This window comes from Oryx dammah, unplaced genomic scaffold (genome assembly GCF_014754425.2).
Source record: "Oryx dammah isolate SB20612 unplaced genomic scaffold, SCBI_Odam_1.1 HiC_scaffold_5, whole genome shotgun sequence".
In the NCBI taxonomy this organism is placed as follows: Eukaryota; Metazoa; Chordata; class Mammalia; order Artiodactyla; family Bovidae; genus Oryx; species Oryx dammah.
Window position 1 is genome coordinate 53,606,715 of NW_024070189.1, and position 14,663 is coordinate 53,621,377.

The window sequence follows — 14,663 nt, forward strand, 5'->3', positions numbered from 1 at the left end:
TTAAAAAAGAGAAAAGAAAAAAAAAAAAAAAAGGAAAACTCCACAGAAATGCAAAAGCCCAGTGTAGAGGCAGAGGTTTATGACAACAATAAAAAATGTGACTGAGGAAAAGGAAAAAAATGCTCAAAAACTTAATTGGATTTCTTAGTGCTAATAAAATTGACAGCTGCAATGGGGGAGGGGGAGAAGGAAAAAAAATCCAAAATAATCTACAGAACAAGCCAAAAAATAAGAATAATAAATGTTTTTCTTGAGTCACTGCTGTCAGAGTCCTTTCCCACGCTGGAAATCACAGTGCCCCTGACCTCCCCATGATGCCCTCCAACACTGTACTGATCTCTGGACATGCTGTGGGGGCTCCTGAGATTCTAATCTGGTCCTACTCCTGTGTGTTCTTGCCTCCAATGTCCACAGCTATCAGAGCTAGTGCGTTTTCTTATGTGGGAGCTCTCAGTTCCTTTTATGTATTGCATAGACACAGAGTTGATCGTGTGGATTTAATCTGCAGCTTCTACAGCTTCTGGGAAGGTTTTGAATCTTCTTCCTTAGCCACACTGCCCCCTGGGTTTCAATTGTGGTTTTATTTCCACCTCTACATGTGGGTCGTCCACTGGGGTTTAGCTCCTGAGGCTGTGCTGGAGGGCTTGGGTTTGCCCCTGTGAGGCCAGGTGTGTAAGTGGTGCACTGCTTGGTTCGCAGGGCTTCTGGCAGCACTAGGTACTCAGAGGTTTGGCAGCTAGGGCAGCAGGAAACATAGTGCTCTAGAGATGTAAGTACGTGAGGTCACTCAGTCGTGTCCAACTCTTTGTGACCCCATGGACTGTAGCCTACCAGGCTCCTCTGTCCATGGGATTTTCCAGGCAAAAGTACTGGAGTGGGTTGCCATTTCCTTCTCCAGAGGATCTTCCCAACCCAGGGATCAGGGATCGAACCTGGGTCTCCTGCATTGCAGGCAGATGCTTTACCATCTGAGCCACCAGGGAAGTGCTCTAGAAGGGTATGACAAGTATTAGCCAATATGTATTCTTGCCTGGAAATCCCCTTCTCTGACAGAGAAGCCTAGCAGGCCACAATCTACAGGGTCTCAAAGAGTCAGACAGGACTGAAGCGATTCTTTGCGCACAAATACAAGACCTTTTTTTTTTTTTTTTGCCTGTGGCAGCTCTGCCCCAGTGAGAGTTGAGTGTGAAGGTGGTGCAGCTGCTTGGCTTGCAGGGACCCAGGTGGCGCCAAGTGTTCAGGGTCACAGACTGCCTCTGTGGCAGGAGTTATGGCTCTATCAGAATCTTTTTTCAAGCCTCTTGTAGCTGGCGATTAGAAGGCCTCTTTGCCGAGTCTTTCTCCGTAGCTCTGCCTGCTCAGGCACTTAGAGGGCTCCCTTGCCTGGGGGCCCTTCCCTCCCTTCTCTGTTGTTCCCTGCATCAGGCAGGTAGAGGGGCCCCCCTGACTGGGGTCCTACTCTGTAGATCAGTGCATCAGGCACTTAAAGTGGCACCCTGGGTTGGGTTCTACTCTGTAGTCTGGAGCATCAGTCACTGAAAGGAGAACCCTGGGTGGAGTCCTACTCTGTAGTTCAGTGCCTTAGGCGCTTGATGGGCCAGCCTCTCTATTGTTCAGCTGCCCATGCTGGCATGTGGAGAGAGAGGCTATGGTGATGGCTCCACCCCTTACATGTGACTCAGCAGTATCACCTTGCTTCCATGGCTGCCTGGCTTTCCTCCACAGGCGATTTCCTACCATGATCTCCTCCCTCACCTCCTCCCATTCTGTCTCTCTGCAGTCAACAGCAGCCATCGCACGGGGGATTGCTCCACAATCCCTAAACTCCAGCTCCCAGCCACTGCCCCTTCCAGGAGACCTGGTTCCTGCCCAGCATATGTATGGCTGTGGCAAGTACAGTCTGATTTTCATTCCATTTAGGCTGCCACAGATCAACTGTTTCACACTCAGCCTTAAATGTTTCTCCTCTGACTCGACAATTGCCCCCTGTGGGGATCAGCTCAAGCCCAATTCTCTGATTGGTTCGTGGTGAGATAACTGGGTGGTTAACATGATCATTCCTTAGGTGCCAATAGGTCTGGGGCCTCATGATCATCAAATAGTTAATGTCTTGCATTTGGCGGGAGTCTTAGCATCTGTAAAACAACTTGGGAAATGTACATCAGCTACTGTTATGTAGGTACTTCAGGGGAGCTACAGTGGAAGGTATGGGGGAGGGACTGGTCCCTGGAAGATGAGGCACACATGCTCTGTAATTCTTGCATGGCCCAGGGGTTGTTCAGCTACAGATACTGGCAGACTTCAAAATTAGGCACTCATACAAGTGCAACCCAGAACTTGGGGATGTCCAAATCACCCCATGAAGCAGCCTTTGACTGATGGGGGACAGAAGCCCACCGACAAATGCTTTCTATTTTCTTCTCTCAGGCAGAGGGTGGAGACAGGCATAGGATAAGCTTTCTCAGCTGTTTGATGGGATCAAGAAGTCAGTTGTCTCCCAGAGTAGAGGCTGATCACATCACATAGGCTTGTGCTGGCTCTCTTGGTCCCTATCCCTCATGCCTGTTCCCTGAATGAACTACTCATGTGCCAGCTTCTATTGTAGAGTGGACTCTGGAAAAGCCTGTGCTAAAGGAGTGCCTTCTCAGTCTAAATCTGCATACCCTTTAAGATATCACATTTTTCCCTGGAGTCATTACAATATTTTTTAAAAATGTGACTATATATGCACAATTCTCTCTCCCATTTAAAAGCAAAGGTCGTTTTTTTTTTTTTTATTCATTATTATCTCCCCAGAACTCAATAAAAAGTGTTGAATGAATACAATGTTAAAACTTTTCTCTAAACCCCAAACTTCTGTGGGTGATCAAAAGCCACATAATTCTATCTGACATCTGTTGGAGGTGGGGTTTAGTGAGAAAGATCTAGTTTTTTTTTTTTTTTTTCAGTATTCTCTGATTTTTCTCATTATGAGGTGATTGAAAAACATATTTGACATTAACTGGGATAAAACGGAATTTTATTTATCCTCTCAGCAGATTTACAATTTCTAACCTAATTTCTTCTTCCCAATTTGATGCATTTCAAGTAATATACTTCATCCCAGGTTCAAGGTTTCCATAACTGCAGATGATCTGCCCTGTGCCCCAAATTAAGCCAAGAGTTGGCTCTCTGACTTCCCTTGTAACTCTTGCTAGAGGCCTCTTTGAAGATGAGTTGAAGCCAGCATAATTTTAAAACAGTGGAAATGTACTGAGTACCACTGTGCTTTTTACTATGATATACATAGTCCCACGAAAGGAGGAATTATCATCCATGTTTGACAGTTGAAGAGAATGAGGCTCAGAGAGATTAAGTGAATCGCCGGAGTTCACACTGCTAATAAGTGGTCTCCTTCCATAGCCTTTGCTGTTAACTGTTACATTTAAGAGCTGCTTCAATCTGCTAAATTTCAGTTTCTTCTGAGCGAACAGTGGGGTTTTTCTGGCCCTGTGCCATCACCGTTAATCCTTCAGGGCAGCTGAGAAGTATCTTAATCAAGGCCTCTGACCTTGTCATTCATTCTTTTTCTTAGTGTTCAGTTAACTGCAGACACCCTAAGGAATGGGAATGGAACGGCTTCAGACTTCACAGGAGGAGGACTGGCAGAGAAACTCCCTCCAAGACCTCACAGCAAGCCCAGGGTAATGCTTTTTCATATTAATTTTTTTTTTTCCAGTCTCACCTCTCTCTTTTTCCTCTCTCTTCCCCACACTCTTTCTCTCTCCCCATCTGCCTGCCTGTGTGTTTCCTTCACTTTGGGTGGGAGCGAGTGTGAAAAATCAGAACCATACTTTCACTTAACTTTCTTTTTGCTGAAATGCAAGCTTATTTAATACTGACCTCAGAGAATTTAAAGGAGTTTTTGCTATTGGGCACAGCAACAATTTAAACTGTAGCTTCTCAGCATTGAATCTAAATCTGTGGAAATAAATCATGGTGGGAAGTTCATTATTTCTTAATTACAGTGCATATTAGTATCTAGCTTTAAGAATTCCCCAGTGGGTTAAGGAACATTTTGGTTTAGAGGAAACTTTCTGCTTAAACTTTCTTCCAGAGTGACATCAATGAAGTATCATTATCATTAGTTTAAAATAAAAATGGGACAAAAAGAAAAACATCCAGAGATGAAGAGACATGCTTTGAATATTTTGGAGATGAGCCAGAGGAAAGGTGTCAACTGCTTTTTTAAACAATTCTTTTTTCACATATCTGGAGTAAATCCTAAGAAAGACTGATAAACTAATGTTGACTTCATCTCAGGTAGCACTGTGGGGAGGTGAATTTGTATCGCATCCAAAGGAAAATTAGGGTAAAGTTGATGGTTCAGATGGTAAAGAATCCACCTGCAATGTAGGAGACTGGGATTCAATCCTTGGGTCAGGAAGATCCCCTGAAGAAGGAAGTGGCAACCCATTCCCCATTCCAGTATTCTTGCCTGGAGAATTCCATGGACAGAGAAGCTTGGTGGGCTCTTGTCCATGGGCTTGCAGAGCTGGACAGCCTGAACAACTAATACTACACACTAACTTTGATTTCAGTTGAATTTCAGTAAGTAACAGCCATCTCAAAAAGTTATAAGTAGATATTAAACTATATGTATTTGAATAGCATTCAGTATATTATCTAAAGCCATTTGGCACATCTCTTGCTATATAGAAACTTAAAATACTACAAGTTGAGATGAAGGAAGCATTTAAGTGAAGACTCCCTTTGTCGGGTACACAAATCCTTGTGTGCGTGAGTTGTAGAGCTGGATAAAGTCCTCCACTGTTTTTCTTTTTTTAAAAATTTATTTATGTTTAATTGGAGGATAATTTCTTTATAATACTGTGTTGGTTTCTGTCATATATCAACATAAATTAACCATAGATAAATAGAGGCAAGAATAAACAATGGAGAAAAGGCAATCTCTTCAATAAGTGATGTTGGGAAAACTGGACAGTTATGTGTAGAAGAATGAAATTAGAATATTTCCTAACACCATACACAAAGATAAAATGGATTAAGGACCTAAATGTAAGGTCAGAAACTATAAAACTCTTAGAGGAAAACATAGGCAGAACACTCCTTGCTGTGATTTATATCAAGATCCTCTTTGACCCACCTCCTAGAGTAATGGAAATAAAAATAAACAAATGGGACCTAATTAAACTTAAAAACTTTTGCACAGCAAAGGGAACAATAAACAAGGTGAAAAGACAGTCCTCAGAATGGGAGAAAATAATAGGAAATGAAACAACTCACGAAGGATTAATTTCCAAAATACACAAAATTTTCTAGTCCTGGGGAATGTGGTTTCATCATAGCCTTTCCTCCAGTTCATTGCCCAGAACTGTGTTACTGCAACACCTTGTCTCTTCCACTCAGGTCACCATGCCAACCTTTCGCTCACTTGGCAAATGTGTAAGGAGGACCTGCCACCTACCAAGTACAGTGCTAAGGTCTGGGAATAGAGTAGTGGACAAGGCAGGAATGGTCCCTGTTCTCACAAAATTGTCAGTTTATAGGGGAGAAGAGTGAGTAAGCAAACTGAAGGTGAAATAAATGTTACCAAAAAGTTGGGAGTAAAAGAAATTAGATAAAACAGGACCTATATTACTCAAGGAAAATTCATGATCTCCTTTTCAAAACTCTAGGAAAATGAAGCCTGTATGAAATAACAACAGTACTAATGACAGAAGTAAAAACCATTATCATTTGTTTAGTGTTCTTCACTAAACAAATTTTAGTATCTTCAAGACTTCAAATTGACTCTATAAACCTTAAATGCACACTGCTATGTGAAAGAAAACAATCTAAAAATGCCACATACTGTGTGATTCCAAATATCTGAAAAGTCTGAAAAGGCAGAACTATGGAGACAGTAGAAAGATGAGTGTTTTCCAGGGTTTGGGGATGGAGAATGAATAGATGTAGCATAGATTTTTAGGGTGTGAAACTATTCTGAATGATACTGTCCATGGTGGAGACATGTCATTTATGTGTCCACATTCATAGAATAGGTAAACAATGAAGCCTAATTTAAAATATGGACTTCAAATAGCAATACTGCATCAACACTGACTCATGTATTATGAAAAATGTACCACAAAAGTGTACATGCGTGTGTTCGGTCATTCAGTGGTGTCTGAATCTTTGCCACCCTTTGGACTGTACCCACCCCCCACCCCACCGGATCCTTTGTCCCTGGGATTTCCCAGGCAAGAATGCAGGAATGGGTTGCCATTTCCTCCTCCAGGGATCTTCCCAACCCAAGGTCTGAACCCTCATCTACATTGCAGGTGGATTCTTTACTGCTGAGCCTTTGTGGAAGCTCATCACAGGAATGCAAGGTGTTAATAAGGGAAATTGTTGGGGAGTGAGGTGGTGTATTGAACAATACTTTCTGGTCAGTTATTTTTGTAAACCTAAAACTAATGAAAATAAAAAGGATTTTGATTAAAACAAAATAACCAAAAATCTCTATGAAGAATCCACTAACATTAGCCTGTTTTTTTCAGGTGAAGAAACAAAGATCCAGAGACTTGTCTGCTTTTCCACAAACAGTGAGGGGCTGAATTAGGACTTGAATCCACGTTTAAGTTCTTGTTCAGGTAAGACCAGAAACACTTTGAATCCAAGTCCCAGTGCCTGTTCAGGTAAGACCAGAAACTGCTTCTTCACTCTCTGTACTCAGCCGTACTCTCTCCCCTTAGCTGTTAATGGATTCATTATTCCTGGGGCAGGTGGAACTAGAACCTCTTAAATACCTTTGCCTCCTTGTTCTTTCTCTTACAATCCTACAACTGCAATCTTTCATCCAATGGATCCTATTTCCACTGAGTTTCTTGGTCTCATCTTTCCTTCCCCCCTTTTCTAGCCATCTATCATTGCTTTGTTATAAACTCATCAAAGCCAAATTTCATTGTCAGATCTAAGCAACTACAATGGACTTTACTATTTGGGTACTTGTGCTCACCTTTTTTTTTTTTTTGATTTGGGAAAAAAAGATTTATGTAACCCCATTCCTGTTTTCATCTTCTTAACCTTGCTCATACCTCCATAAGTAGTCGTTGTATTAAAGTCTCTTTATTTGAGTCATCTGGGATGAATTCTGTTTTCTGCTTGTGTGCTTACTAATAAAGAGGTATTCATGCATATTTGCTAAACTGATTTAGAACTGAGAAGGCAGTTCTATTTTTTGTTGTTTTGTTGTATTTGTTCAATTTAGCATAAACATTTTATTACAACAACAACGAAGCAGGTTGAAATGCCTTTCAGTTTTTACTCAGAATTCTTGCTTCATGTTTTGTTTGGAGTATTCCTGTTACATTTTCAAGAAAGTATAATTTGGTTTTAAATGCATGATTATTTACAACTTTGTTATATTTTTGTGATTTTTATAAAAAGGTCTCTTAGCTGCTCTTCTTTTTCTAAAGAATTATGTCTCAGATGGAATAATGAAAAAAAGAGGAAATGTCTGTTATAAAGCTGTTTCTTGGGAACCATGTAGAGGTTAAATTATGTCTCGAAGAGATCCAAAGCACTTGTGGGATCACTTTATTAGCCTAAAATTTTGTTTTATTTAACTCTTTCCTGAAACTAGAATGCTATTAAAGTGGTGTTTGGTAAACCTTTTGTACTTCAGGTATTTTCACTGGAATTATTAGAATTAGGCTTAACCTGTTGATTGTTAAATGATTTGGTTGTTCTCTTCTATGATTTAAGCTGGGCTAATTCAAATGCATCTAGTTACTTACATTTTCATCTTGTAGGCACATCTATAACTGTTATACTGAGTAACTTGACCATGGCTGTCACTTTAACCGTGTCCAGAAAATTCATATGTGAAAATTGAAGTTTGCACATCACTCAGTAGATGATTATTTGTGTTGCCTTTCAATATTGTCCAGATAACCTTGGACAAATCCCTTGACTTTTCTGAATTTCAGTGTCCTTTTGGGGGAGAGGGGGTGGAGGATGGGGTTGATAATACCTTCCTTTATACAAAACACATTACAGAGAATGATGCAAATAAGGGGATAGTCATTTAGTTCTATATTTAGAAAGATATATTTGATAATGTTATCTAATATCTTATGGTTCCTTGAGTAGCAAAACACTCTGGAAAATACCTCAGTTAGTCTCAGCTGGAAGCTCTACCCTTAGAAGACAAATTATATGGCTAATATTGAATAAATTTTTGTCTGAATGCTTGTAAAATGGCATATATATATATATATATATATTCATTCTATGTCATTCTTGGTATCACTTTTCCTTTCCTTTTCTTTTTTTCCATTTTTGCAAAATGAATAATACCCTAAATTGAGTATATTTCTTTCATGTCTATGGTCCTCAAGAGGAAAACTTGGGAAATATATTCTTGTTTTGGGGGACTTTACTGTAGACATTTTATAACCATTATAGGAAATTTCTTGTTGCTGTTGAATTTTTTTTTTTTAATTCAAAGCCCTTCTTTTGAATATTTCTCCTTTTCCTGATGAATGTTTCCTCCTGGATTTTCTCAGCTAGTACTTTTGATATTTATAGTCTAAATGTTTCAGTCAATGTTTAACAATGTTCACTGGTAAAGCTAAGAGGGGACATGAGGAATCTGGTGTTTTAAGTTGAATAAACCCATTTAGCTGTATTGAAATTATCCTCTTTAGCCTGGAGCCAAAATGGGAACTATAAGAAAGAGATGAGGTTAAAAATAATTCAACTTGATAAATGACTCTTGGATTCCTATATTATCAAGTTGTGGATTATCTGCAGCAAATTTTCAGTTCTGAACTCCTTTCATTTGTCTATGGTTCATATTTTGAGATTAAAATTTTTGTTCTTTAAAACAGATAGTATATTATAAGAAATAATCGTAGGCTACTTTACTAGTGCAGAAAGGCTGACCGCTGTAACAGAAGCAACAAAGCTTTTCACATGTAACATAGTGCACGTTTGTTCCTCACTGATGCAGTGATGGTTCCGTGTGGTTGGTGGGGCTGGGGCTCTTGTTCCACTTATTCATAGATCCGGTGGTTCCGTCCTGTGAGTCTACCGACTCTAGGTGTTTAGCTGGCTGATGGGGGAATGGATGAGGAGCACGTCTTGAAGATATTAATGAGTCAGGCCAGTAAATGACTCACATCTATTCAACTTATATTCTAGGCTCAAGGACATATGTAACTGCAAAGGAGGCTGAAAATTTAATTTAGTAGTTTTCCCAGGAAAAAGAAGAATGTGTATAGCATTTATTAAATATTTACAAGTGTCAGGCACTGTTCTGAATCCATTTTATGGATCAATTAGTTTAATCCTCAGAATAACCTGAGAGATATTTTAACCATTTGCCAGATGAGGAAAATGAGTCACAGAACTAGTAGATGGGTGAATCAGGACATGAGATCAAGTAACCTGGCTTGAGTACACTTCTTACCTATTATACATTCTGGTATATTCATATACAGGGTGTGCACAAGGGGGGTGGTCCAGAGAAAAATTTAGGTCAAAGCATCAGGAGGCTTTAAAATGATCTTTTCCTTTAGTCCAGCAATTCTATTAGTTTTTTAAGGAAACTCTCAAATGAATGCAAGAAGTTTAAATATAAAGACTTTTGTCACAATGTTGTTTAAAATAACAAAACTTTAGATACAACCTAGCTGTCTGATATCAAGTATAGATTAAATACATTTTGAGATATAGGCGATGCTTTACTCTGCAACCATTAAAGATGAGACTATACATACAAATTTATGATATGAAATATGCTTATATTTTATTATTATTACTTTTTTTTTTTTTACAGCTGATGAGGTTTTATTTATTTATTTATTTTTTACTTTACAATATTGTATTGGTTTTTCCATACATCATCATGAATCCGCCACAGGTATACACATGTTCCCCATCCTGAACCTCCCTCCCACCTCCCTCCCCGTACCATCCCTCTGGGTCATCTAGCCAGGACATGGAAGCAACCTAGATGTCCATCAGCAAATGAATGGATAAGAAAGCTGTGGTACATATACACAATGGAGTATTACTCAGCCATTAAAAAGAATACATTTGAATCAGTTCTAATGAGGTGGATGAAACTGGAGCCGATTATACAGAGTGAAGTAAGCCAGAAAGAAAAACACCAATACAGTATACTAATGCATATATATGGAATTTAGAAAGATGGTAACAATAACCCTGTATGCGAGACAGCTTACTTATTATTTTATATATATACAAGTTACAAAATAATTCATGCATTAGGAAAATGTCTTTATTTTTGAAAGTGTATACATTGGAAGGACTGATGCTGAAGCTGAAACTCCAATATATTGGCCACCTGATGTGAAGAACTGACTCATTGGAGAAGACCCTGATGCTGGGAAACATTGAAGGTGGGAAGAGAAGGGGACGATAGAAGATGAGATGGTTGGGTGGCATCACTGACTCAACGCACATGAGTTTGAGTAAGCTCCAGGAGTTGATGATGGACAGGGAAGCCATGGGGTTGCAGAGAGTCGGACATGACTGAGCGACTAAAATGAACTGAAATGAACTGATATTTGCATAGAAAACCTTGCAAAAAAAAAAAAAAGAAACAAAATGTTAATACTGATTAGCTTTAGGTGGTAGAATATTCTTATTTTTAAAATGTTGATTATTTTCATTTTCTAATACTTCTAACAAATATGTTTTACCTGTATGATGAAACAGAGAAAGCAATAAAGCAGAAGGTTTACATTGAAAAGGAGATATGTTTGCTTAACTTGGAAAATGATAGAGATGTATATTTATAAATTCCACAAAAACTTCTGGCTATTCCAAGGGATAGTCAATTATGTTTGTTTACATGCATTCGGTTATAATATTTTCATTCATTCCCATTACATGTAAGATGCTTATTTTGTGTCCTCCAGTTTTCACAGGACCTTCTAATTTTGGCAGGACCTTCCAATTTTGGCAGGATCCAGGGTATGATAGTAGGAAAGACACAAGCTATGCTCTCAAAGAGCTTGTTGAACGTAGTAGGAAAGAGGTTTAAGATGACCCTAGTTCTGAGAGAATTAACATTTATAGGTGCTGGAGGCTATGGTTTTATGTGACATAATTTTGTACAAATTGTGGATATTTTCAATCACATTCAGTTGTCATTATCAACTTGAAATTATCCAGTGACAGAAAAATTAGATTCTAGGTTTGCCAGTTACTTGAATTCCTTTACCTCATGTGCCTGAGAAAATTCTAAAGAAACTTTTAGAAGGACCTGTTCAGCACATCAGAGTCATTAGGTAGGACAGAATCTTATAAAATTTCTTGAGGACTCTTATGGGTTAAAATCTTCTGAAATATCTCCAGGGGGTAACATACTAGCAAGCTCTGAGTTTAAAAATGCATCAGTAAATTTCATGGCTCATATTTTGTATTTGAGCTTCTGGAAAGCAAGACAGCAATTTGATTTAATTCAACACACATGTATTGTAATTGCATTATAATATTTATTATAATTGCATTACAGCATTTACCATCACTTCAGGAGAAATCTCAGTAATTAGAGATTTCAGCAGTCAGTCATTGTTGCCTTCTTTCAAAGTGTAGGATATCCCCCGGCTTCTGCCGACCCAGAACACTGCACTGTAATTGTCTGTTTATCCCATGAGACTGTGTATAGCCTTGAGGCCAGAGCCTTTGTGCCCACATCACCCAGTGTGGTTCCTAGAATTTGGTAGGCACTCAATAATTACCTTTTGGGAAAATCTATTCCTCATTCTTTTGCTCCTTTTTAACATTAGTATTAAGAGGGAGATAAATCCTTGGTCAGTCATAAACATTTAATAATACAGATGAAAAAAACTGCAGTGGGAATTAGAGGGTTACAAATTATTTTTAAAATCAGTATTTGCCCTTGTTGAGCTCACACTCTTACTGAAACAATGGGTAGAGTCCTAGGCGGGGGAAATACTTGGAAGGCTTAGCTGGGTGTCACTGAAAAATAAACATTAACGTTTGGATATACCTTAGTTGATATAAACCAGTATGTGGAAAGCAAGCTCAACAAAGCAGATGAATAACAGAGTAGTTATTCAGATGATTCAGTCACTCTTTACTGTAGAAAGATGGTTTGGCATAGGGTTTCCTTTTACTAGGAGTAACCTGATTAATTTTAACTCTCAATCACTTTATCTTTAGGGATGCATGGATTATGAAGCCTGGCATTTAGTTGGTGGGCAGAGGTGGGTGGGAAGGAAGGCCTTTCGTATGATGAGACTATACAGTGTGGTCAGATGTGGGTGCAGCCATACTGGAAATACAGAAAACCCTTTAAAAAGAGTTTGAAAGGAGGCGAGGAAAAATATTTATTTAGTCATTTATTCATTGAACAAATATTTATTTAGTGCATATCTGTCTTAGAGGAAAACGACATGGAATAGTCAAGGCAAGAGAAGTAGATAAATGTATTTGGCTCTGCACAGGCACATTTTCAGTACTGAAGTTGAGATACTCTTTTGGGGATAAACAAAACATTTTGAAATCTAAGAGTCCTGAGCCACATCAAGAGTTGGAAGTGCTTCATAGCAGGCTCACTGAGTGGCTTGGGAAACGGCCTTTGATAGGATGGCCTCTAGATGGCGCTCTAATAATGTAAGAGTGGTTTGTTGGAGGGTGGCTCTGTGAGGAGGAATGTGGATCACGGTTGGTGTTAATGCCTGACTACTCCATGAAATATGGCCCTGGTTCACAGTTTTATGTGGTAGCCTAACCCTCAGTGAACTAGCAGTATTGGTAGAAATGGGGTTTTGTGAAGGTACCCCATTTAGCTCTGGGAAGAGTTACATGTATTCTGTGTACCAGTTACAGGGTCAGTAAAACTAACCACTTCTTTTCAGAAGCATAGAAAGGAGTGATCAGAGCAGAACACACAGACAGCTCATCCAAGGAAAAAAGATGTGTATTTACACTGACTCTTTACTCTGGAAAAAAGCCAGCTTCCCTTACCACCATTCTCTCAGGTACTGTAACAGAGTTGAGAGATTCCAGTGAGTGGGAATGGATATTTAGAAGGATACAGAGGAAGACAATGGACAATGAGGAAAATAAAATATTTCTTTCTTTGAAGGGCAGAAAGAGTGGGAGAAGTTGGAGCTCTCGATGAGCAAACACATCATTTTGCATGCTCCTGGAAGACATTACTAATCGATTATAATGATTTTCCCTGTTGAAGTTGAAGATAACTCCAGAAATGTTCTTGCAGCCCTCCAGGCAGCCATACAAAATCACAGGAGATGACTGGTGGGATGAAACTCAGCCCCAGGCAGATACAGGTACCCCATTCAAAGGTGTTTGTTTCTTTTGTTTTGCCTTGTTATTTGATTATTATTAGTTTTTTTGTTTGTTTGTTTCCTGTATGGCTAGCAATAAAATCCAAAGAGCTTTCTTAGAAGATATATTACCCAGATTTGCTACAACAATGAACAGCCCCATTATCTTAGTGCTTTATGATTTATTTCTCACTTACATTACATGTTGGTAACTGTAAGTCAGCTGCTGTGGCCTTGTTCCACATTTCTTCAATTCTCCATTGCACTAAGCAGGCTAAAGGAAGAGATCTGGTTTGGGACAAGCCTTCTATGGCAGGGGTAAAGAGGTCAAGAGAGCTGGCAGTTACATTTATATTTATACACCTTTACATGCAGCAATGACAAGAAAGGGGGCTGCTTGTTGAGTTGCTATTAATAACAGTTTATCAGGCTCCCTGGAGGGCTTCCTAGGTGGTGCTAGTGGTAAAGAACTGCCAATGTAGGTAGATGTAAGAGATGCAGGTTTGATCCCTTGGTCTGGAAGAGCCCCTGGAGGAGGGCATAGTCATCCACTCCAGTATTCTTGCCTGGAAAATCCCATGGACAGAGGAACCTGGTGGACTATAGTCCACAGGGTTGCACAGAGTCAGACACGACTGAAGCGATTTAGTACACGTGCAGGCAAGGTCACTGGAAGCTATGGCTGTATCTTTACCTCCTGCATCATAACATTCTTGTCCTGTTAGGTTTTCTTTTCATTCAGTTTAATTCCTCTTATTGAGCTGACTGACTGTTGGGATTGCTGCTTTTGATTTTAAATGCATAAAGAGGGATAATCCCAACTTTCTGGAAGGGAGGAAACAGGACAGTTACTGAGACCACAGCTCACACAAATACACTTTGCCTGGAAAGATTCTCTTTAGCCTCAGGTCTCAGCTCTGATGACGCTTCCCTTGGGCCATTCTGAGTGAGTGCCCAGTCATATGCTTCTATGTGTATCTTAGGCACCGAATCATGTAAATTCTAAATTCCTTTTTTCATTTTTTGAAAAATGTTTTTACAATTCAGGTATCTATTACTTACTTTCAACATGCATATCAATATTTTGACAATCTTACTGCATTTTAGTAATTTTAAGGGATTATCATTAACCATGGTAGGTATCTCAGATATGTCGAGCTAACATCTGGAGCACTTGACATGTGTTTGGGTAAAGACTGGGTTCTCGACGAGTATTTATGGAATGGGTAGAATGAATGAATTCTTATAGTAGAGGACAAAGAAAGGTCTTAACCTGGACTAGACAATGAAGAAAACGGTAATGAGAGGTGGAGCACTTTGTTGGGAGGT